Here is a 23,630-nt window from a genome sequence, read left to right on the forward strand (position 1 = left end):
TCATGTTGCTGTCAGAGTTACTAAGATCACTTTTTTTTTTTTTCCCCTATTCTGATATTTGATGCTGATATTTACTGACACGTCTGACCTCTATCTGTAGGACTTTATGCATAGCACTGGTGCCACATGTTTGACTGGTTGGATAATCATATGGATGGACAGGTGGACAAATGTTCCGATGTAAAGTTCTGGATACCTAAAATGTCTTGACAAAAGAAATGTTGAGCAAGTATCAATATATTTAAATTAAATTTTGATGACTCCAAACCATAAAACTGTTGATTAACTATTTTAATTTAAAATCAATTTTTAAATTATATATGATAAATATGTATTGCACATTTCTTTCAGCCTGACAAACTTCCTATTGGCTCTTGAAACTCCCATCTGCACTGTTTCCTCCTGCTTTTCAGAGGTGAATGGGACAGCAGAATAAATAACTAGCCTGCCTCCTCCTATTACTTGTGTCATCCACCCTTAAGTGCTCATGCAGTAAAGAAAAATATGCACCTTGCATCCAAACATCCACAATACACCCAAACTACAGCCTGAAAAAAAAAAAACATCTAGAAAATCTATTTTACACATAAATACATACATACATACACGCAAACAAACAGGTTACTCAGAATTCAGGTGATACAACAGTGGACATCACGTGTCCATCTCTATGGTTACTGCAGTAAGACAATATTGTGTCTTTTGGATCAATGGTTTACTTACTTTACGTAAACTTCAACTTCGATAATAGTTGTTTGATTTTTGACATGGTGGTCAATGCCGATTGGTTAAAAGATGCTCCAATAGTTTCAGAATTAACCCGAGGTCTACACCCATTAGCAAGCAACCACTGGAAACAGTTCTCAATTGAGCTTGGCTTCTCAATAAGCAAAGTAACCGACAAACACTTACTGGCCCAAAAACAAATTTAAATTCTGCTCCTGTATTTTGAAAGGTGTCGGCCCGTCCTCAATCAAATGTGACAAAACTTGACATCGTCTGAACACACAGGAGCCTCTCAATTCAAACCATTTTTAAGATAGCAAACCCGCAAGTAACAATTGTTCCTCACTGTGTGAAATGAGAATACACAGTAAAACGATATTGGTCTGAATATGAGACACTATTTTCTTTTCCCCCTCCAACTTGGATATGAAATGCAAATATAATTTTGGAGTGGAAAGAGCACCTTTGAATTTTTTTTTTTTTTTTTTTTACACCAGTGTTTTCAGCCGTGATTCTTAAAGAAAGTGTTTCGTTAACCCAGTTTAACCTGTAAGAGGTTCTGGGGGTTCGTGTAACCTGTTTTGCTACCATGGAGGAAATTAATTCATGATGAGAAAAAAGGACAAATTCATAACGTCTCCAGACGTCGTTAGTGCAAAAAAATTCAAGCAGGGAGAGAATCTGTCAGACAGCCATGAATTACGGCTGTCAGACATGATGAGCTCCAAAACAGTGAAACATGTTTCCTGTCAGACAACATGATTCAGAGCGCTTCAAGAGCCTGACAGCAGAGATTGTGAGTCGGTGATTGACAAGATACACAAATGTGAAAAGTAACTACGGTGGGAAATTAGCCAAGATGTGTAACTGCCACAACTCCAGAAATGTCTATGAATGTGTACGGTACCTGTTGAATAGTTTAATAAACAAAATAAAGTAGTAACTAAAGCAGTCAGACACTGTATAAAACAATTAGTAGAATATTTTCCTGTAAAATATTGTTGCAGAGATGAACTATAAGCTAGCAGAAAATGGAAATAATCAAGTAAGTAGAGTAATCGCACTGTCCACCAGTGGTAGTTTGAATGATGGTATCAGTATCATTGTTCATCCATGTTCAGTATGCCGCATGTAATGTCAAGATCATGACAAATGTGTGACATTCACAGATTTATCATGATGTGTAAGTCCTCTTTTCCAACTGTGTGCATCACATTTGTACTCACAGTAACCGGAGGCGTTGTTCCGTCAGGTCAGGTATCCAAACACATATTGATTCATGTGAAGAAGGTGGAATCCAAATCATGTAACACCTCTCGTCTGTAGATCTCATTCACATCGGTCAGGTTACCTAAAACAGGGACGATCACAAAAGAAGACGGCGGAAATGAACCGAAAGCAGTTATGGGTGGTGATTGTTTACATGGTAGGAAAAAAAAAATATCACAACAAACTTTGTCTTTTTGGAACTTCAAAGTATCATAATACGAAAATATTTTTTTTAATTTTGCTTTTCATCAGATGTGGCATCAAGTGGCAGAAGCTCATGCAATGGCATTAAAACATCAAACATTGAAAGTGCACTGTAGGGTACAAGAAGGAGCAGAAAAAACACTTTTTTTTGTCTTTTAGTTTGGTAATCATATTCCATTTAAAGCCTTTGATTTTACCCTTCCAAATCAAAGGGCGGCTCGGTCTGTTTGAGGAAAAATATATAAGATACATAGAAAGGTCAAATAGTGACGGATTGAGATCCATGATGTTCTCAGACGAGCTTTCACAGGAGCCCGCTCTGACAGAACCTGTTAGCTTTATGAAGAGAGGGAAGGGTGAATGGTGTAATAATACAGCGTAAATACATCTTCTCATTAAAATTCTGTGACCCTGTCAGTGCACATATCCTCCCAGAGCCCACTGCCACTTCTCATCCTAATGAGAGAAGATAAAAGGACGGAGAAAGAGAGGAAGAAACAGGAAGGTAGACACAACAAGGTTTCATCATGTTTATTTGGGAAAAACACTATGTTCTGGCTCAAGGCTGCGCTAGCCGAGGTAAATAAACAACAGCAATTTTGAAGTCCCATTGCAATTATCACTGTCTTCATAGAATAATACATCTCTGCTAAAACAAGGGTCCTCTTAGGATCCGCATCTGCCAGCCGTCTGCCTTTGCCAAATCCCATGGTCAGGGTGGAACACTAAGTGGTACAAGATCCCACCGGCTGAATGGGAAGAAGCTGTAGACTAAAGGCAATGAACCAGACACAACAAATTAAATATTATCAGTACGACCAGTACTGGATAATAAGCATGGCAATCTTTTGCCTGGTTGCCATAAGAAACCTTCCTTTACCTTCAAAGATGTGCAGCATCTTTAAAGAGTCTCCTCAGCTAAACTGAGAAAACAAACATACAGTATTCTCACTTTTTGTGCAGCGGTATGGAGCCACACTGATAGTTTCATTTTATTTTGTCCAGGTTTTTAGATATCTGTCTGACATTTCTGCCAATGGAGGTAAATTAAATGTAATGTATGGTGCACATTATTGTATAATTACATTTAATGTTTCAACAGTTACATCTCTTTACTGGAAATTGTTGCAATGAACAAGAACGCATTGTTAACAGTTTCCTCAGCGACTGTTTCTGCAGGAAAAAGGAGATCAAATGAAATCTCTCCCAAACTGAACTGCACTGTGCTGGTCTGATCCAGGCCGGCGTTCTTTCCATTCCATTTCTAATTGGGACAAATAAAGGTGCATGTTGCCTACGCTGACTCAAATCGACGAGTCTCTGTGGCACATGGAAACAATTGTCATATATGTAGCAACAGTATTGGAAATAATAAATGATTTGTTGTACCATCAAGTGTTAGGAATTGAGGAATTGGACTCGGCGCACAACACAACACAACAAGAAGTGCGTACGTATACAGGGAATGTGGCCTGGTTCGAAACCCGACCCAGTGAATATGGGTTTTGTCACCCATCATAGAAAATTGATTGCAGACATTTCATTCTACTCGGTATACACCTCGGGTTGATTTTAACCAATCAGCTTGCAGCGAAACCGGCCAATGTACTGCATCAACCTACCAAACCACTAAAGCGTTTTTCCTGAGCACAGCGTATTTTTACGGTTGTTTTTAAAGAACTGCCAGCAGCGTGACGAGGTGCTGAGTGTTTATTCGGCGCCGAGCGGTCAGCGTTTCTTTCCGGTCACCGAGCGTTCACTGAGAGTCGCGTTCGTCAATGTCACCAGCCTTCCAATCGCATCGAAGGAGGGGCGGGAAAAGCGCAGTTAACCACCGACACTCATCGCTGATTGGTCCGCCCTTCAGTCCCATTCAGCTGTGAAAACGCTAATACGAGCCGAGTCACCAGACGGTTATCACGGCGAAGACAACTGAAGCTGTGGGAGACAGTTGGCGCAGCCAGGCTACAGGGAATGTTCAGAATCTTAAAAAGTAAAGTCCATGATCCAAAAAAAAAACCTGTGAGGCAAAAACAAAGTCCAAAAAGGAAAAAACACAGGTCAAACAAAAAAAAAAAAACGTACTAGACACTGAAAAGCGTGATGGGACAACTTGCTTGACGTAACGATGACGATCTGACACAGGAGGTCAGGGAGATAATTCTGCACAGCTGGAAACAATCAGCGCGGGAAAGACAATCAGACACAGGTGGGAAGACAAGAGGACAGGAGGTTAAGACAACAGAAGTGAGACAAGGTTACTCATAAAAATATAACAGGAAGTGAACATGAAAAACTTAGAGACAGAGCCAAATGACGAAAAGACAAACTGACAAAAATAAACAATGGCAACAGACTAAAATGGACAGGAAGAAACTGATACGACAAAAATAAATAACTAAACAACGATGAACAGTGACATTTAGTGTCACATATAGTGAACTTCTCCACATCTAAGTCGTGATTCATCCAAGACTGACTGAGAAGGAGTTTCTAAGAAGACGCATTGCTGTTGACGTTTTAAAATATCACTTTTTCAATGCTGGGAGTGGCACAAATGAAAAAGTGTAATCACAATTGACCCAATTATTTAGTGTGGAGACACGCAGCATTGAGACAGATATTTTAAATCCTGGACAAATAAATCCAGAACTCTCTGCAGCTTGATAATCAGATGGAATTGCCATCGGGTTTCCATTTCATTTTCAGTCTGTTGTTGTGTTCATGTTAGTCCTTTTCTGTTTGGTTGGAGTTGCTATTTGGCCCGAACCACTCAGTGTTGAAAATGAATCCCCAGTTTGATTCCTGGCCAGCCAGACCTTTACTGCATCTCATTTCCCTGCTCTCTTTCCCTGCATCTTCTAGCTGTCTCCAGTGTAACTGTTTGATAAAGGCAAAAATGATGACCCCCCAAAAAAAACCTTTAAAAAAAGTTGCAATTTGTTGTCTTTTTAAACATTCATCTAAATCCAATTTTTTAACTGCAATACTATATAATGTGCAGAGAATTTTAATAAGGGGCAGTTTGTGTTGTGTTGCCTTAAGGTGTCATATCAACGTTTCCAAATTCATAAATCTTCATGAAGAAAACCTAATAGAAAAAAAGCTTGTGTTCAGTCAACTCAATTTGACTTTCAGGGGCAAAATCTGTGAACCCTATGAAAGAACTGTCTTTTCATTGGTGATAAGTTGTGGTCTGATGCTACAGCATACAAAAACGCAATGTGGTTTAGATTTTTAAAAAAATACACGAAAAATTATACTAAATAATACATTAAACATTCCTACATACATTAAACATTTCTAGTGCTGGGGGTGGGGAGTGGGGGTGGGGCGGGGAGTAAAGTAATCCTTAAGTTTAATAACCTCTGTTGGCTGCAAAAACCTCAAACCAGTGATTCTAGTGGCTGCAGATCAAAGCTCTAAAATGTTCAGGGAAAATCTTTCTTTCTGACAGAACTGCTTCATGTCAGCTAAATTTTTGGGGCTTTTTGGTGTGAACAGCTCTCCTGAGAACATTACGCAGCATCTCTGTTAGGTGAAGGTCATGGCTCTGACCGGGTCACTCCAAAAGGCTGATCTATGGTAGATTTACTTTGGTGTTTTGAGTCATTGTCCTGCTGCATCACCAACTTCTACTGAGCTTCGGCGGAGAGACACCCCGACACTACGCAAGAAGATACCTTGATCGATTTGGGAATTCATTTGACTCTTAATGATGGCGGGTTAGCCGTGTCCACAGGGAGCAAAGCCCCAAATGATGACCGTACCTCCTATTTAGCATAATATTTGTATGTTGGTATGCAGTGGGCTTTTTACGCCATACGTAGTGATGCATGCTCTTCCTGAACAATTCAATCTTTCACAAACCACAAATTACTTTCTCAGTAGCATTGAAGAGTGACAGTTTCTGGACTTAGCTTCAGCGACTCCTTGAAGCTATTATCTGATACTCTGGGCTTCTGTCTAAACTTACTGTGCATTCTGCTTGTTCATTTGGACCAGTTTTTATTGAGCGGCCAGTTCTAGGAGAGCAGCCGCAGTACTAAATCGTCTCCATTTTTAGACAGCTTCTTTAACGGTGGACTATTTAATATCTAAACTCTTTGAGATGATGTAATCCTTCCCAGCATCATGCAAATCAATAATTACTGATCACAAGTCTTAAGATGCAAAAAACATGGTTTACATCACTCCATTGCCTATAATTTGAATGCTTGAACGATGTATCCAACATGCACAAGAATAATACAGTGATTCTTATGTTATTGCATAAACTAGATTGTGTTTGTTAACAATTTTAACCTGAATGAAGTTCTGACCATATTTCAAGACCAACAATGGATGAATACAGGGTTCCCTTACTGTTTCTTACCACTGTAAATGAACATTTATGAGGTTCAATTGTTTATGCTTAGCTAAAAATTAAAAGGTCTATCAACCAAAAAGGTGCTTTCCCAGCTGGGAAAACAAAAGATATCAATAACCAGAGCAACATGTTTCTGGGAGTAAGAGACCGCCTGTCACTCGTAGGAATGCTCCATATGTTACATATAATTAAAGATTCAAATCAGATAAATAAGCTTACGAAGACAACAAACTGTGGTTTTGAGAGATCAATTTATGCTGCCAGTTCATGTGATTTCTACTTCTGTTACTGTGACAAGCTGCAGAACATCCTCCCCAAATCCCATTGACAAGCTCTTTTCGCAATGTGCAGTGTTACTAAGCCACAGAGATTTCCAGACTCCCCTGGTTGTAGTGGAAGGTGTTGCCAACCAACACCTCTGCTTTCATTTCGGGAACACAATACACCTAATGAGATTCCACGGCCTGCAAGCAGCGCTCTCCATCTCCCCGTAAACCCACCTCGAGCAGCCCGAGTGCCCACACTGCCTCGCGGTGCGGTCTTAATATCGTTTAAGTGCAAACAGGCTTGAAGTTGCAACATTTCAACCAGAATTCAGACAGTTACGATTTCACGCTGTATAATTGAGATGCTGCTGTTGGCGTACGTGTCGCACAGGTCAACAACAGCTGTCAGTCTGGATTATGGTGGATATACTGTAACTGAGTAAAACATGGCACACTAGAAGTGAGGGTTTGTTGAACTGTGTGTGTGGATAGTGTGTTCCTTTTTCACCTGGCGGCACCTTGGAATGGTGCTCCGACGCTTCGAGACTTCTGCCGTAGCTGTCAGTTTATTGATGAAAAACAAGCGACATGCATGGTTATGAATGTCAAATACCTCAAATGAGAGGAGCAGCGGACTCCCTAAATGGAAATTAATTAAGCTGTGGGGTCTCGGAACGCTTTATTCGAAATTAGTTGCTTTGAATTAATCGTAAAAAACTGCGTACAGTCATTTATGCGGTCTCTAAGGGATGAATTGATTGAATTATTTAAATGCAAAGTGTTTAAGCTCTGTGTGTCCAGTGATTTCTGACACTTAATTATCAGCAAGATCACACCACCAACAGCACTTCTGCCAGGGTCTAAACTGTGTCAAGGATTCATTTACAAGACTAAAGACTCCATTAAAAGCACCTCTACACACCACTATAGATTCATTCACTGTAAACTAAACACAGATGTGTATGCACACAAATATTTATAGTACATGCATTTGGCTGCCATATGAGATAAGAAACATGATATTAGCTGGAGCACAGAAACACATCTGATAAATTTCAGTCTTGTTAATCATCTGATCTGAGTCACAGAGAATACATCTGGCCCTAAACCAAAGCCATGCGTGGACTTCAACACGCAGCGAGCCGACTGCGGTGTTCCGTTTGAATTGGATCTCATTTAATCTTCTTGCATATTAGTTACTGAGTGCAACGTGCATTTGAACTAAGCAAGGGGATGATGGTTGATTAATAAAACCCAGACACGAATCTAAGCTCTTATTACTTTCAGGGGAGATGAAGTCTGATGAAAAACTGCTCTTTACATTTTATAGGCGTGTGTTGCTTCTGGTACTGTGGGAGTATCTCTGGGCTGAGGCCGTATATATGCAACACGCTCAACATTTATATCCTCACAAGCATCACATTGCATGTGTGTTTTTGTACATCAATTCTGCTGGGCACTCAAGTAATAAAGCATCATAAAATGAGTCATTGGGTGTGTCATGGTACACACAATAGAAGAAAACAAATCCAAAGGTTTTCGGCATGCTGTCGAGAGCAAATCGGAGAGCCAATCAAACTTGACATTGTTATAATCAATCACACTGTGAACAAACAAGCATCGAACTTTAATGAATTGCAGTTATTATTCTCAAAATGTGAAGGTTGTTTTTAACGAAGTGGATTAAAGTATTCCTTCTCATTTTTGTTTTATCGGAAAAAGAAGGTAACAAGGGAACCTGCTATGTCTCTACTGCTTAACTTTCAGCGAAAATGTTTTCACTGTGTGTATGTGATCTGAAATCTCCCGGGGCACACAGTTATTTCTTTAATATTTATTGCCTGACTATAAACAACAGTAACGACATGACAAACTAGATTTGAGGTCATTTAGAAACAGTGCTACCATTACGATTTATCTTTGGTGCTGGGGTTGTTCCAAAAATAAGAGTGTCTAGAGGTCAGAGTAGCTTATGTCTATGTTGAAGCCAGTGACTGATTTAGCTGCTGATAGGCCGACGGCTGGACGTGGAAACTGAGAGGCTGGCAGGACCCCCCGCACATCAGCCTACGAGACAAGTCCGCCCTCACAGAGCGTGGCTATTTATACAACCAGCCAAGTACTATACTTTTTTTTTTAAATCCAAAAGCAACAATGTGAACTTCACCTGAACATTATAATGAATGTATATTTAAATGTTCCTTAAGAACCCCTTCCAGTGAAAATCACGTTGTTTACCTAGTTAACCTGTCCAAGTGATGTTTTTAATATGCAACAGGACACATCATGAGTGAAATAACCAGTTAGCACTATCGCTGAAGATATTTAAGTTTTGTTTGTTTTTGTTAAAAAAAAAAAATCAGACAGTGAAGCTGCACTATTTGGAAATGGGTGCCAAGAAAAGTAGTCTCAAAGCACCGTGATGACTTAACAACACTCTTTCATTTAGTGGGAGGACTTGTAAAAGGAAGAAGATAAATACATAAACAGTCTCAAGGTCATTGCCATGTTAGCAGCTCCGTAAGGCAACATATTTGGAGGGCATAGTGTTTGAGCGAAATACTTTTTTTTTCCTGATGTTGACGCTACATGTGGGCAACTTATAACAACAAGTTATGAGAATTCCTCCTGAGGAGTGTTGATGTAATCCATCCAATAACACATTTCACAAGTCTCAAGTTTCACATAAACATGAACATCAACCTCATGGTAACATTAACGAGGAAGAGGTAGATGAAAAAAGTCAGTGGGATCCATTCATTCTGTAATTTTCTACTTCTTAATTCATACAAGCCCTCTGGTATTTGGACCTAAAGAGCTCAGGAACTCACTTTCTATCCATAGTTACTCTGGATGGCATTGATTTGGCCTCCAGCACTCCTCTAAGAACTATTTAATAATTTTTAACTGGGATAAATTGCCTTCTTTTATCTGTGTAATACTGTCAATATTGTCAGAATGATGCTGGAAAACTACTCCATGTAATTATTACCTCCTTATTATCAAGTTGTCACAATAACTCCTCACCAAGCCTGCAGTTGATCCAAAATGCTGCAGCAAGAGTATTGACTGGAATTTGCAAGAGAGGTTATATTTCTCTTATGTTACCTTCTCTTCATTGGCTTCCTATAAAATCAAGAGCAGAAACCAAAATTCTTCGTCTGACATAAGAAGGCTTTTCATGACCATGCTCCATAATACCGCAACTATCTTATAGTACCATGTAATTATACTAGACCACTTCACTCTCAAAACGATGGCCTGCTTTTGGTTCCTGGAATTTCCAAAAGTAGAATAGTTTGAGCTCCTCCCTGAGTCTACTGTTCGTTGTCTCTCTATGCTGTTCTTCCCTCTTAGGTCGTTTTCTGCAAATATCTCTGGCTCTGAAGTTGTATGTTTCCAATTTTATGCTTCATGGTTCCACAAGCCGACCCAATGTTTATTATTTGTTGCTTCTTTATAATGTTCTTTTCTCGGAGGGAGAAACAAACAGCATAAAGAGGCAACACAACCTTGAATCTTCAAGAATCTTAAGTTCTGAGTTTTTTTCTACTTAGCTGTTTATAATAATGGTCAAAACAATGGGATGTAAACATAATGTTAGAAGCAGGAAATTTGATATTAGCTGATGCTTTATTTTAGTACCCTATTAAAGTTATAGCAGATGTTAAGTGTTGATTTTATTGGTATATTTGCATGTCATTTTGGTTTTATGTATTTTTGTTTTGTAGAACAGAAGTGTACACTATAATATACAGCAGATACTGAAATATGCTCCACATACATCTTCTCGAGTCCCAGCTTAACAGAAGTTGGGTAAAAATGTTTTTTTTTAAAACAACAACTGTGCTTTATTATTTATACAACATTTTCCTATCATATTTGTAGTGAAATATGTGTGACCATTCAGCATCCCCCACACAAGCTGCTTTTCAGCAGAGCCCAGCATCCCTGCACACCTCCACTCGGGATTATTCTGGGAGGCCAAGCAGTGAGAACAATTGCAACTGTACAGCATCATGATAATGATTAAATGGCTGCTGGTTTGAGTCAAGGTAACATTCATTTCTTACAAGCCTATTTTGCTCAAACATATATGAATTATGTAGCTTAAGGCCCACTGGGTAAATCCAACAACGGTGTACTGCAGAACTAAAGATAGAGCCAACGGCGTGAAGTTTACTACCGCAGCACTTAGTCCACCATATTGTAAAAACATGGCAGGTCCAATACGGAAGAGGCTCGAGAAGCTGTGAGAGCATGTTAAGTGGCTCGTCACCTCGGTCTCAGAATATAGACTATATAGCAATGTAACGCTGAAAGCACGCAGCAAGGAAGAGAAGTGATGTATATTACTAAAAATATGGATGACACAGTTGGACCACCGGCTCTGGGAAGACAACGTGTTAGTTTGTACGCTGGTGTGTGCGAATGCAAGATGTCTTAAGAAGCACATGCTGAACCATGAGAATGCTTTTTCTCCTATGAAAAATGTTGCTCTAGTACAAGGCGATTGCTTTGATGTCTCCGCACACAATAATGTATATTAGTGTGAGGTGACTTTAGGGAGCGTTGCCTCTTTGAAGACATCATTCATTAGCATTCAAAGGGACAACCCTGGTCCAACCGCGCAGTGCACAGATCAAAAACGTTGCCAACAGCAGGGCAGAGGGACGTGCGTGGCATTCTATCTGACCTCGAATCTTTAAGACACCTCATTTGCAGCTCAGGTGTCATATGGTAATCCTTTCAGATAGATAATGTCAGGGAATACTCAGCAACCTGTCATGTTATTATGACAGGTCTGTTTGCAGAGAGAGATTGGATGTGATTTGAAGGGACAATATACCAGCTCTTTGATGATCCTGATCCAGGTGGTAATTATGGGAGAGAGAATGTATGTAGTTTGTGCACAGGCTTGTGAAAGACACGACAAAGTCACCTGAAACTCTCGGGCCTTATGGATTTCTCTCACTCTTCCAATGTTGGCTTGTACAAGAGGCCCGATGATAAGAGCTGTCTGATCCACTGTGTTAACTGAGTGAAAGTTAAAGAGACACTGTAAGGGTTCTACATGTCAAAGACAATTTAGTAGTCTTGATGAGTAGAATTCAGCCTGGGAAAAGGGTTGTAAAATATCCTTTGTGGTTCTGGAGGAGCTTTGTCAAGCCGGAGAAAGTTACTTCAGTTTTATCCCCGGTTTATTTTTCGCTTGAGGTTAACGTTGCACTAGGGGCCAAAGGGAGGATACATTTGCCTCTGCTGCACATATTTAGACAATGTTTAGTCATCCTGGCCGTCAGAAGGTAAAGTTGGACTATGGTTGAATTACCTTAGTTTTTGTACCGATATCCATGATCCCAAGAGGATTTTCAGTTCGGTTCAATAAGCAACAAAAAACACCATAAGTCATCTCAGGGCATTTGAAAGCAGGAAGGTCCTTGCAAAAGAACTTTGCAACATTGCAGAGAGAAACCCAGCAATTAGACAATTCCCACATAATCAACTGCCGGAGGGAAAAACTCCCTTTTAACAGTCAGAAACCTCCGACAGAACCAGACTCAGAGGCAGCTAAATTGAATTATTGTGAGGAGGAAAAAAAAAAAAAAAGGCTAAACTTCTACCAAAACTAGCTTATGAGTGCTGCTATCTCTGCTTTTGTGGTAAAATAATTTATTTTCATTTTTTTTTTAAAAAAACATAGCAATACAGATATATTTTGAATTGTTATAAAATATAAAATGAAGTTTATTTTCAATGGCAAACTATTTAAAATGGACAAGGAAGTGTGGGGGGGAAAAAAAAAATTCCCTGTCATCTGTTCCAGTCTCACCTTTACTTACTCAATAAATACAGCCGCCACAGGGCAGAATTTCCCAAACTACATTCTTTAATAGAATGAGGTTGATATGTTACGACAGTGCGCAGCATACTGTTTAACACCCCAAGAGGCTGACGCATCTGAGAGATGAGTCGGTGTATTTATAGTCTCATTTGCATGCAAGATATATGATGAAGCCGCATACAGTAATTGACTGTTTAAGTGGATCCCTGCAGTGCTGTACACAAAAAGGAATATGTATGTGTGTGCATTATGTATGGGAGGGTAATAGCACATTTTAAATTCCCAAATTCTTTGTTGTTGTAAAATCTGTTTACGGAGAATATCGAGATGCGGCTTACGTAAAGAGCCGAGGCCTCAAGCTCCTGTTTGTCTGCTGTCAGGTTGTGATGTACGCGTTTCTGTTACGCGGGATGTAAATGGTAAGCTGGATTACACCCAAAACAGACTTCGAAAACAAGCTTAATATGATATCATTTTTTATCTCCCATCACACTGCAGCGCAAAACTGCTGCGCATTATATGCCTTGTTTACACAAAGCGATATCCATCGGACTGTGGATTTGTTCCACATCTTTTCTCCTCACTCAGAGGTACATGGTAAAAGTGCATTTGCCTCAGCAGGAGGACAATTCGTGTACGTAGGTGATGTTGCAGCGGTGAAACTGCTCTCCTCTGGCAGAGGGTCATCCCTTGATAACAAAGGCTGGCATTTGAAAAGGTCAGCCCATACAGTATATATACACAGTAACCCCTCTTCCTTATATCTACACTTATTGCACCCAGGTGCTTTTGTTCCTTTTCCTCCTCACAAGGTCAAAACTCCTCTATTGTGCTGTTGTTTTTACTGCTGCATTTTACCGTTTAGAGAACATCACTAAACAATTGAGAAATAATCAATGAATTATTTGTCTCCTGCTCGCACCCTTAAAGCATCACTTGACATCTGCTTGCAGTAAAGGTGTGTTTAAAATCCCCATGACTCTTGGAATGCCCTTCACGCAAACTATAAATTCATACATTTGTCATCGAGACAGATTTTAATTAGCGTCAAGACCTTTTATTAACATCAAAACCTTATTAACTCAAAGCCCATTTGTTGTCATTTAAATAATAAATAATCAGGGTATAATTAAGGTTAAGTCCCGTCACATTTAGAGTTGAAGTACAAGCTGAGTGATGGATTCACTATGAGTAGTTTTGTAGTCATGGTGCAAACGTGTAACTTAAGTTCCAAAAACCCAGTGCTTCAGTGTGACAGGCCGCCGCCACATTTTTCTTGTTGTCAGGGTTTGTCACGGAGGATGAGGGAAGTTGTCACATTTTGATGTTGACGTCTGAAAACACTGAAAAGTCCTCATTTAACACAGTACTTCAACATGCAAGAGGTAAATGTAAAATGACCTCATGCTCCACGTGTGCATTTTGTGTTCAGTACAATCTGCTGACATCAGCGTTGGGCGGGGATCGCGATCGAATCGTTACGCCCTTTCTTTGCTTCTAATTCCCTCAAAACTTGTAGATTTGCTTACAGTTTGTAACCAACTACTTTGCACCACATTAAAGGTGAATACAGCTGGTCAGTGTGTCTGCATTATGTAAATTAATCTTGCATCAGTGTGGGCGTTAAATATGTGTCAAACACAAAAGCAGATAAATACTTTTTTCTTTTGTATGAATAAACTACAACAACATGTAGGTTGTATACTGGTGATAAAACCGAAAATAGACATACGTCGTAGGAATATGTTGTGCTTACTCCCCTGGCACTCTGCATTCAAAAAACATTTGCAGACTCCTGAATTGAGCAGATTGGATATAAAAACAGCAGCTACACAACTGGGGAGAAACAATTAAAGGTCTCTGGCTGTTAGCTACAATGGCTGTACCTCTGATTGCTGTACCTGGTAAATAAGAACTCTTTGTGGGGCATTGAATGCCAGACAGTATTCCTCGCTGCCAACTTGGATTGTCATGAACGTTTTTCAGTGCAAACATAAGCAAAGAATATGATAACAAAAGCTCTCCCATATACCTGGAGACAAACAGAGGATGCACAAAGACTTACTCTGAATGTTCGTGACTGTGCAGCGCACATCAGGCATGAAAGCTAGCGCCACCAAAACCAGGTAGTGTACTGCTGATTAGGATCGGGTGTCAATGTTACTCAACTGATTGACACTTTTTCAAACATGGTCACAACTCAAGGATGGCTTTGGTCTCACAATGAAATTTAATGTTTGAAAAGATATTTCCTGAAAAGAAAACGTATCAATTTAAAATCATTTCTGAGGTGTGTTCGAGGGGCCTCCTTGTCTGCGCAAACAAAAGCAGCAGTAATGTGAAGCAGTATTCCATCGTAACGTTAGCTGTAGGAACTGCATCAATTGGATTTAGACTTGTCAGGGCCGAGTAAAAATGAAAGCAGGCTGGGCCAGTTAGTCGCCACTCCAGCACTGTTTTCAAGCTCGGCCCGGGGAATTACAACATGTTTTCAAGTCAGATCTAAAGCACTGCACGTGGAAATCCTCCGAAAGGAAGAGGCCCGGGAGGAACCCAGACCACCTCAGCTGCTTCCTTTGATGCTATTGAACAGTAGTTCTTCTCCGAGGTCCCTCCGGATATACGAGTTCCTTACCTTGTTTTTAAGGAGGAGCCGAGGAGCCTGTTTTCGAGAGCTCTCTCATTCGGGTACCACCCAAAGCCCATGACCATACTGAAGGATTGGGATGGGCCGAGGTCGTTGGGAACAACAATGGCCAACTAAAACATAAAACATATTTCCTTTGACAGTGGTTCCCTACTTTTGGTTTTGTTGTGACCTCCTAATTACAAATCAATGTCTCCTGTAGACACCTTGTTCCTGGGTTTATGCGAGTTGTGAGCAGTTTAATCGAAGACTGATTGTTCCTTCTTCAGCCCCATTTGGATTGGATTAGCATTAAAGGGGGAGGAGGATAATTAAATATTTACTGTACTAGTTCATAATTTAAGTTTTTGTTCCAGATGGGATTTTAATCATCAGGAAATGACAGGATACGATCTGTAATATATATCAAAAGGGGTAAAAAAAACAAATGTGAGTCAGATCTATTAATCATTCAGTGAGACTTATATTTTGTGAGGATATTATTCTTTGTTGTTCACTGCAAAAAAGTTAGAGAGGAAAGGTGCCTTAAAAGGTGTCTGACAAATTTGTATTAACAACCGGACAACAGGAACAGCAGACAGCTAATTCCAGCAAACTTTTAATGATGCCAGTTTGCCAAAATGTAAACAAATTAAGCTAAAAAAAAAAAAAAAACTCTGAAAGAATGTCTCAAAAGAGACTAGCTGTAACTACCTGTATCTTAGCTAATGTAACACTATCTCATTATTACAATAGCTTTCTTTTTTTCTACCATTACTTTGGTTCCCAAATTGGCCAGTTCTGTTGGTGTTGGCATGTTTCTGGCATCTATTGAATACACAAAAACATGTTTTAATTTGTTTTTAGACAAAGTCAGATTCCATACTCAGAAAAAAAGGTAGAGGGGCGAGCACGGAAAAGGACAGCATTTTGGCCAGGATTTAAATTAGAGTGGGACCACCCAGTTTGCTAAGAATAATAACCCCACCTTCCTTTGAGACATAAATCCATTCCAACTGTGGCTTTAGAGTATTTCAATTTAAGATATGTTAAAGCTCTGATGATGGAAATGAATACAGAATCACTACAATTAGACAAAAGTCCCCCCAAAAAAACATAACTTTGTGCTGCAGAATTTATTTCCCCAGTAAGAATACCTCAACCCCTGGGATTGAACCCCTTAGGAGTCACTTAAGACCACTGTTCTCGAAGATAGGGCTGGTTCGTTTGAGATTATATAACGAACATTAATAATGAATTCATAGAGAACAGATACACTCAGTACAGAATATCACAGATGAAGGAAGAATCGGATAACAAAAGCACTGAACCCAAACTACGGTGCGTCTCGTCGAGTCGGTCAAATGTTAAATCCGTCGGTTTATAGGCGGTGGTGAAAATTGCCTTATGCTAAACAAAGTTAACCGACATAAATTCCTGATACAGTTGATGTCAGTAACTAACAGAGGTGCCGCTCTGTCTGTCACATCTGATTAACTTCAGATTAACTTCATGAAAACATACATAAAATATTCTATTAAAAATTCACAATGGTGTCAGTCAGTGAAATATGACTGAATTGCTTTCCATCTCTTTGATGAGAGTCGTTGTGTTTGTTGACAACATGCTGCATTCTGTTTGCCCGATCGCTGCAAATCCAGCAGCTGATGGCAAAAACAAGATGCTGAGGTGCAAAAATACCAGAAACACCCCAGAGAGACACAAATGAAGGAACGGGGCTGGCTCTAAATTTAGCTTCGGCATCAGCGTGCAGTGAGCTCCTCTGATGAGGCAAATGAGAAGTTGCTCCACATTTGCATGATGTGGGACTTTTATTGTCTGGCAGTACAATATATGTCATCAGCTAATTAGATGGGGAAAAACACCCCCCTCTATCAATAGGTCCTTTGATCAATAAAATATGAGCGGTTTTGTTGGTAGTCACTCAGTCGCAATCTAAAAAAAAGAACAGGGTGGTTTTTTTTTTTCCTTCCCTTTTCTGTTGAAAGAAGGAATAATGTATTTCCAGTGGATTTTCTCCACATTTGTGTGGATTCTGTACAGCTCAATGTCATTTTTAATTAACTTTCAAGCAGTGTAACGAGTATTGGTCATTACATATTTCTGTAACACTGCGGCCTCAAAGATGGCTTTATCTACTGTTGCCATTTTTTTTTCTATGTTGATTGTTACAATAATAGAAGAGATCCATTATTTTGCCCATACCTGCCTTCCAAAGACCGAAATTTCCTGGAATGTCTTCCTGAACTATTGGCTGTACTGCTGCTTCAGAAAGTACTGTATTCAGGCCACCTCATTATATTATGTTATAGATTTACTTTGAAATGCCAAATATTGAAAACAAATTTCCCATCAACCTACTGTCTGTAACCCATAGTGCTAACATAAAAGAGTGCTTTGGGACATTTTTGCAAATTTATGCAATATTTAAAAACGGATACCTCATATACAAAAGTATTGAGACCCTTAAATCTGTAAAAGGACCTTTAGCAGCAGTTACAGCTTTCACTCCTCCTGGGTAAGTCTCTAAAAGCTTTGCTGCCGTGTGTTTGGCTGGTTTATCCCATTCTTCACGGCGGATCCTCTCCGGCTTTATCACATTGACTGGGAAGTGTCTGAACTGAACTATCTTCAGGTCTCTCCACAGACGTTTGTGTGGTTTAAGGTCTGGAATTTGCCTGGGTCACTCAGGGACAGTCAGAGACTTGTCCCGAAGACACGCCAGTGTTGTCTTTGGCCATTGTGGAGCAGAAAGGTGTCTCGGGTAGCTAGAGTCTGGAGCAGATTTGGTTCGCTGTAATGATAGCATTGTCCAGGTGATGAACAGTGTCTGCAACCTGTCAGACATAGTGTTTGGAGTTGTGCCCCAAGAATTGAATTGTCCTCATAAGACCAGAGAATCTCTTTCTTCCAAGTGTCACTTGGCAAACGGTCATATCCCATCTACTCGTGGGATCTTTGTACCCACTCGACCAAAAAGGTCTGATTGATGAGTTGCAGCTGAGCTGGACATCCCTCTATTTCTTCAGAGGACTTCTGAAGCTCTGTTAGAGCGGCTGTTGCATTCTTAGTTACCTCCCTGACCGAGACCCAAACCTCTTCCATTTCACAATAATTGACAGAGCTCCTGGGAACACTCAAAGCTTTAGAAATGATTTTATACTTGTGCCCTGATCTCTGCCCCACTACTATTTTATTACATAGTTGTACAGAGAGTTTCTTTATGGCCTGGTTTGTCCTGACATGTAGTGGTAATTAGTGGACCTTATATACACAGGTGTGAGCCTTTCCAAAATATACCCAGACCAGTTAGAATCCAATCAAGTTTTATACCCATATTAAGGATAATTAAACCTGAGCACAATTTTGAGTGTCAGAGAAAAGGGTCTGAATGCTGAAAGAGGAAATATTTCATGATATGACCTGAAATAAATTTGTTAAAAAAAAAAGGAAAATAAAAAATAACCACATTTCATTCTGTCGCTCAAATTGTATTAACTCAGATCTCCAACAGAGATATTGCTCGCAATATAATTAAGAACGTGTAATCTAAATGGTCACCTGTTGTGTTAAGCAGTGTTTAGAAAATATTATTCTGCTGTTGACAATCGCTGTGCATCATTAAACTCAGGCACTGATTTGACTTGTATTGTTCTCATAACAGTAGTTAGTAAAATACAAACTCCCATGAAGCTATTTTGCTAAAAATTGTCCCACAGCAGGATCTGATGTCACCTCGGTTAGTGTGCTCCTCCTCGCTGAATCAGCAAAACACTTAATTTGGGTTGATTCAGATTCCATCCTGTTCTCATTTCTAGGTGTCAAATACTGTAGTTTTGTTACAGCCTGCTGGCGTCTCATACATCCAATCCCAATTTCCTTATTAAAGTCACTGCCTCACACTGTTAATACAAACTGAGCACTTTCTGTGTCTTTTTTTTAAATTAAACGCACTGAAGCTTTTCAGTACAAAAAAAACGAAAAACATTTTAATGAGGCTTTTATTCTAAAATATGTTGTGGTTGACATTGGACAATAAGACTTCAGATGAGTGATTGTTGACTCCATTTAGTTATAGGGATATAAATATATTAAATCACTATTATATCTAAACGGGCTATCATAGGAACAGTGGTTACACAACCTTCAAAAACAAAGCCACAACTTATCTGTGCGTGCTCTCCAACATGTGCGCACGTGCATCACAGGTTCACTGCAACAAATAGCAGCACCCCCCTCCCCTTTTGGAAAGGGTTCAGAAATGATTGAGTATCAGATTAAATTACGTGTAATTACATAATTACATTACATACTTTAGATACTTACACTTTATGTCAAATACTAGTGTTATTTATGTCATGTTATATAAGTAAAATAAATCCACTCTAACGGACACAGAAGTCCTGTTAGTTCCATGACCTTCACGGCCTTCATCTACTCTATAAAAATCCACCATTTACGTTTGGTTACTTAAGACAACTGGGCCAGATGGAGATGTAAGATGACGACATCAGTTGCAACACATCAGAGGTATTTAACACATTAGAACGACGTGAAGCGCTGAGTCACATCAGCTGAGAGACCGAACAGCTGTCCGATCATCACTGTCAATTGCTCATCGAGTAACTGTTACTCAAAACTCAGTTTAAGAGGCTGTGACAGGCACTATTGCATTCACACATCCAAATTTAATTACTGCACTAAAAGGACAATTTCATATACAGTACTTGTTCTCTTTTGAGAATTTCTTTATATTTCCACTCCATTTACTCCACTTACATTTCAGAGGAATATTTTGTACCTTTTATGCTACTAGATGTTTGTTTTTTAACAGCTTTAGATGCTTTTCAGAAGAAGATTTGACACAACCGATAATATAATGAGCTTTTAAAATGCAACACACTGTTAAAGATTAAACCAGAGCTTTCCAACCCGTTTGTCTTCTAATGTCTTACAAAAATCACTTTGTAGTTGGGGTCACATTTCAGAGATCTGAGTTGTTTACATCTCCACCAGGAACTCATTTCTCACAAGCTTTTCACATGGTCTTGTTTTTTAAATGTTCAAATCCTTCAATATTGCACCACAAATCAAAGATGAGGGGAAAAAAAAAATCCCAATAAAACACAAAATGTGTGTACTAGAACTTTGTTGTTTTTTTTTCTTTCCTTTCCCAGTAATAATCTGACGAACCCTCAGATGTATCTGCTGTTCCTGGATAAAAAAAAAAAAAAAACGGAATATAAAATAGTTCAAACAAAGTTCAACCTCCAGCAGATATAACAGTAACACACTGCTTACACACTGATGCTTCAGTGTGTAAGCAGGGACTAGTCTCAAGGGACTAAAGCATGACTTTTACTTATACTTGAATACTTTAACTATATTTTGCTGCTGATATACCTTCACTTCCGAAGGATTTGTCATGCAGGGCTTTTAATAGAGGATTTTTTTTCATTGCTGTATTGCTACTTTTATTAAAATAAAGAAGCAGAATATGTTTTTCCTCTACTGCACACATCTAGATTATAGTGATTACTTATGTTATTATGTTTCTATTAATGCTGATAAAAAAAAAAAAAAAAAAAAAAAAAAAAAAAAAAAGACATTTCCTGTTCTGGTTCAACAAAGTGTATTCAATACAAATAATAATGTTCAACAAATTTCTTTTGAATTTCTTTCTCAGTGAAATGCACAGATGACTCTTTTTTAAAGACTGTGAAGAAGTCTCTCTCCAAGAAGGCCTTGGACTTTTAATAGGCTAAATAGCGAATGAAAGTGAAACTGCAGGTTGTAAAGCTGAGAGTCGGGTTGTGTTTTTTTCTCGATGGCTTACAGAAAACAGCCCACATGTCTTTCTATTCTCAATCAATACATTTTAATCAAGGCAGGCATTTTGTTTCTAGCCGCTGTCTTTTTTTTTTATAATGAAGAAAAATGGGTGTGAAGACACATTTTTCAAGATCTAATTTCCCATTCTGTTTGAGTCATTGATACGGCTTGATGATGGTTCTGGAGTGATTGTGAGCTTTGGGCTGAAATGCTTCTTTGGGACAGATTGATACTCATCTTGCATTGCTGGAGATACTGTTACATTATCTTCCCTTAATAATGTGAACTGGTTTTATTACTTTCAGACCATTATACATATTATTGCTGGCAGCTGTGCTGTTTTGTTTTGTTTTTTGCTTGAAAATGTATGAATACCGCAAATACTGAGAATATTCATTAGTGAAATAACCTTGGAAAGGCCATTTCTGTATTACAATGAAATTCAACACCACTTCTCCATGACAACACATGATGTCTAAAGCTTTTATATGAGAGTGGTAACCAAAACACTGAGCCTAATTAAGGAGGCGCTGGGATATTTTCAGGACATCACTGTGAAATGGCTTGGCTCTCCTCTAAAGTTTGAAATACATCAACACTAAACATTTTGGCAGGTTGATGAGATGACAAAATAAATGTGTGAGGATAATTGTTGTTCATAACTTTGATGTGTAATTATGCTTGCTAATTGTTTGGATTTGTCTAAATCATCTAATCACTTTGCTGCTCCTGTAGATGCGTGAAAGTTAATATAAATATCCTGGGTAAGCTGATATTAGGGATGAATATTATCAATGTTCAAAAATATCACGGATCTTAGCATAGGTCTGAAATCAACAACGACGACCTAACGTACATCTTCATTAGCGCGATTACTTGGCTGGTGAATCTGTGTTTCTGCTGGGGGAGTCGATGTCCTATGATCTGATTCAGGATCAATGTTAAGGCCCAATTTCTGTCTAAGAAATGTTGTAACCATGAGAAACGTGTATTCATGTTATCCAACAATTTTGCATCTCTCCTAAAGCTTAAGAGAGACAGTAAACAGGATTTTAGTGTACAAGTCAGTGAATCACCTTCTGAATATGTTGCTGTTTGTAAGTGGAGAGATCAGGCAACTGCTAATGTTAATATTAATGCTCGGTGAGCAGGACAGACAGAGAGCAGCTTGAAAAATAAAAAAATGATCTGGATTTACTGAGGAACATCCATGTCTGAGATGACTGCACAGCAGAGAACAATACACCTTTTCCAGTAAACTAGATTAGAGTAACACCCAACCAGTAACCATGGTAATGGTACACAAAGATGGCAACAGCTATAGTCTTAAAATTATTCAAAGATATAAAACTATATTAATTGTAAGCTAAATGAATTGTCTTTAGTTTTTTACGAAAAGTAAGACAGATTTTTGCAGCACGTGTGTGTGTGTGTGTGTGTGTGTGTGTGTGTGTGTGTGTGTGTGTGTGTGTGTGTGTGTGTGTGTGTGTGTGTGTGTGTGTGTGTGTGTGTGTGTGTGTGTGTGTGTGTGTGTGTGTGTGTGTGTATCGATTGCACTGCGTGTATGTGTGTGCAGGTAGTATGTCCCAGGCCTTAGATGCCAAAATGACCACTGCTCTCGTAAAGAAAGACCAACAGTTACCTTTGTACCTCAGAATTATATTAGCATTAACATAGGTGTGTCCAAACGTTTGATTATAACTATCCACAAACTGGAAGCAAATGACTGCAAAGCTATCGGTTACGAGTGGGGTTGCAACTAAATAAAATTCGATATTAACCGAGTCACTGATGCAATTGATTTAAATACTTAAAAATGAGCTACACTTTGTGTTAGGTTCCTCTTGTTAACAAAATGAAATATGTAACACATACTAATAGCTAATTAAGTATTTATTTCACCTTACTGTGTGCCAATAATGAGGACAATTATTTAGGAATAGTGTGAGCACTTTCCTGATCCTCCCAACCTACCAGCAGGGTGTGAATGCAGCACTAACAGCCTTTAACACCAGCATGTAAAGCTGCTAAATCAATCCATTGCAATGGTATCATCACATCCAATGGAATAATTGGCTGTGCTGCACCAGCCACTTTTATTTAACCCATAACTGCCGGAGTACAAACTGCTGCACAAAAGAGACATGTTTTTTCTTAGACAGCTATGAGAGTCCATGGTTAAATATATCCAACTTATTGTCCCGTTATTGATTACTGAATGGTTAGGATGCACACATAGGTGCAAATGCAGATAGCAATGAGTTCAATTCCCTGCCGGACAGACCGTCACCTCATTTTGTTCCCCTGCTCAGTTTCCCCACATGTCTACAATGTACTATATGAAAAAAAAAAAAGGCACAAAATAAACAAATAAATAAAAGCTGAGAGCAATCATCCAAAACATTCCAGTTAGTACATGTTTTAGATTGTGCAGACACATCAGTGGGTCAGAGTTTCAGTCCAAAGCCGTAG

General features: G+C 39.1%; 1 protein-coding gene across 2 annotated transcripts in view; it reads right to left on the reverse strand.

Moving 5' to 3' along the window:
- The window catches only part of LOC138630365 (leucine-rich repeat and fibronectin type-III domain-containing protein 2), a 132,065-nt gene that overhangs the window by 57,080 nt on the left and 51,355 nt on the right, over positions 1 to 23,630 (reverse strand). For both annotated transcript variants that reach the window (XM_069714663.1, XM_069714662.1), the window contains exon 3: positions 1,953 to 2,077. The gene's annotated coding sequence lies outside the window, so the exon portion shown is untranslated. The remainder of the gene's footprint in view (positions 1 to 1,952; positions 2,078 to 23,630) is intronic.

Source organism: Brachyistius frenatus, unplaced genomic scaffold, assembly GCF_029030835.1.
Source record: "Brachyistius frenatus isolate BFR_SWC_R1_liver_20210118 unplaced genomic scaffold, ASM2903083v1 Contig_133, whole genome shotgun sequence".
In the NCBI taxonomy this organism is placed as follows: domain Eukaryota; kingdom Metazoa; phylum Chordata; class Actinopteri; family Embiotocidae; genus Brachyistius; species Brachyistius frenatus.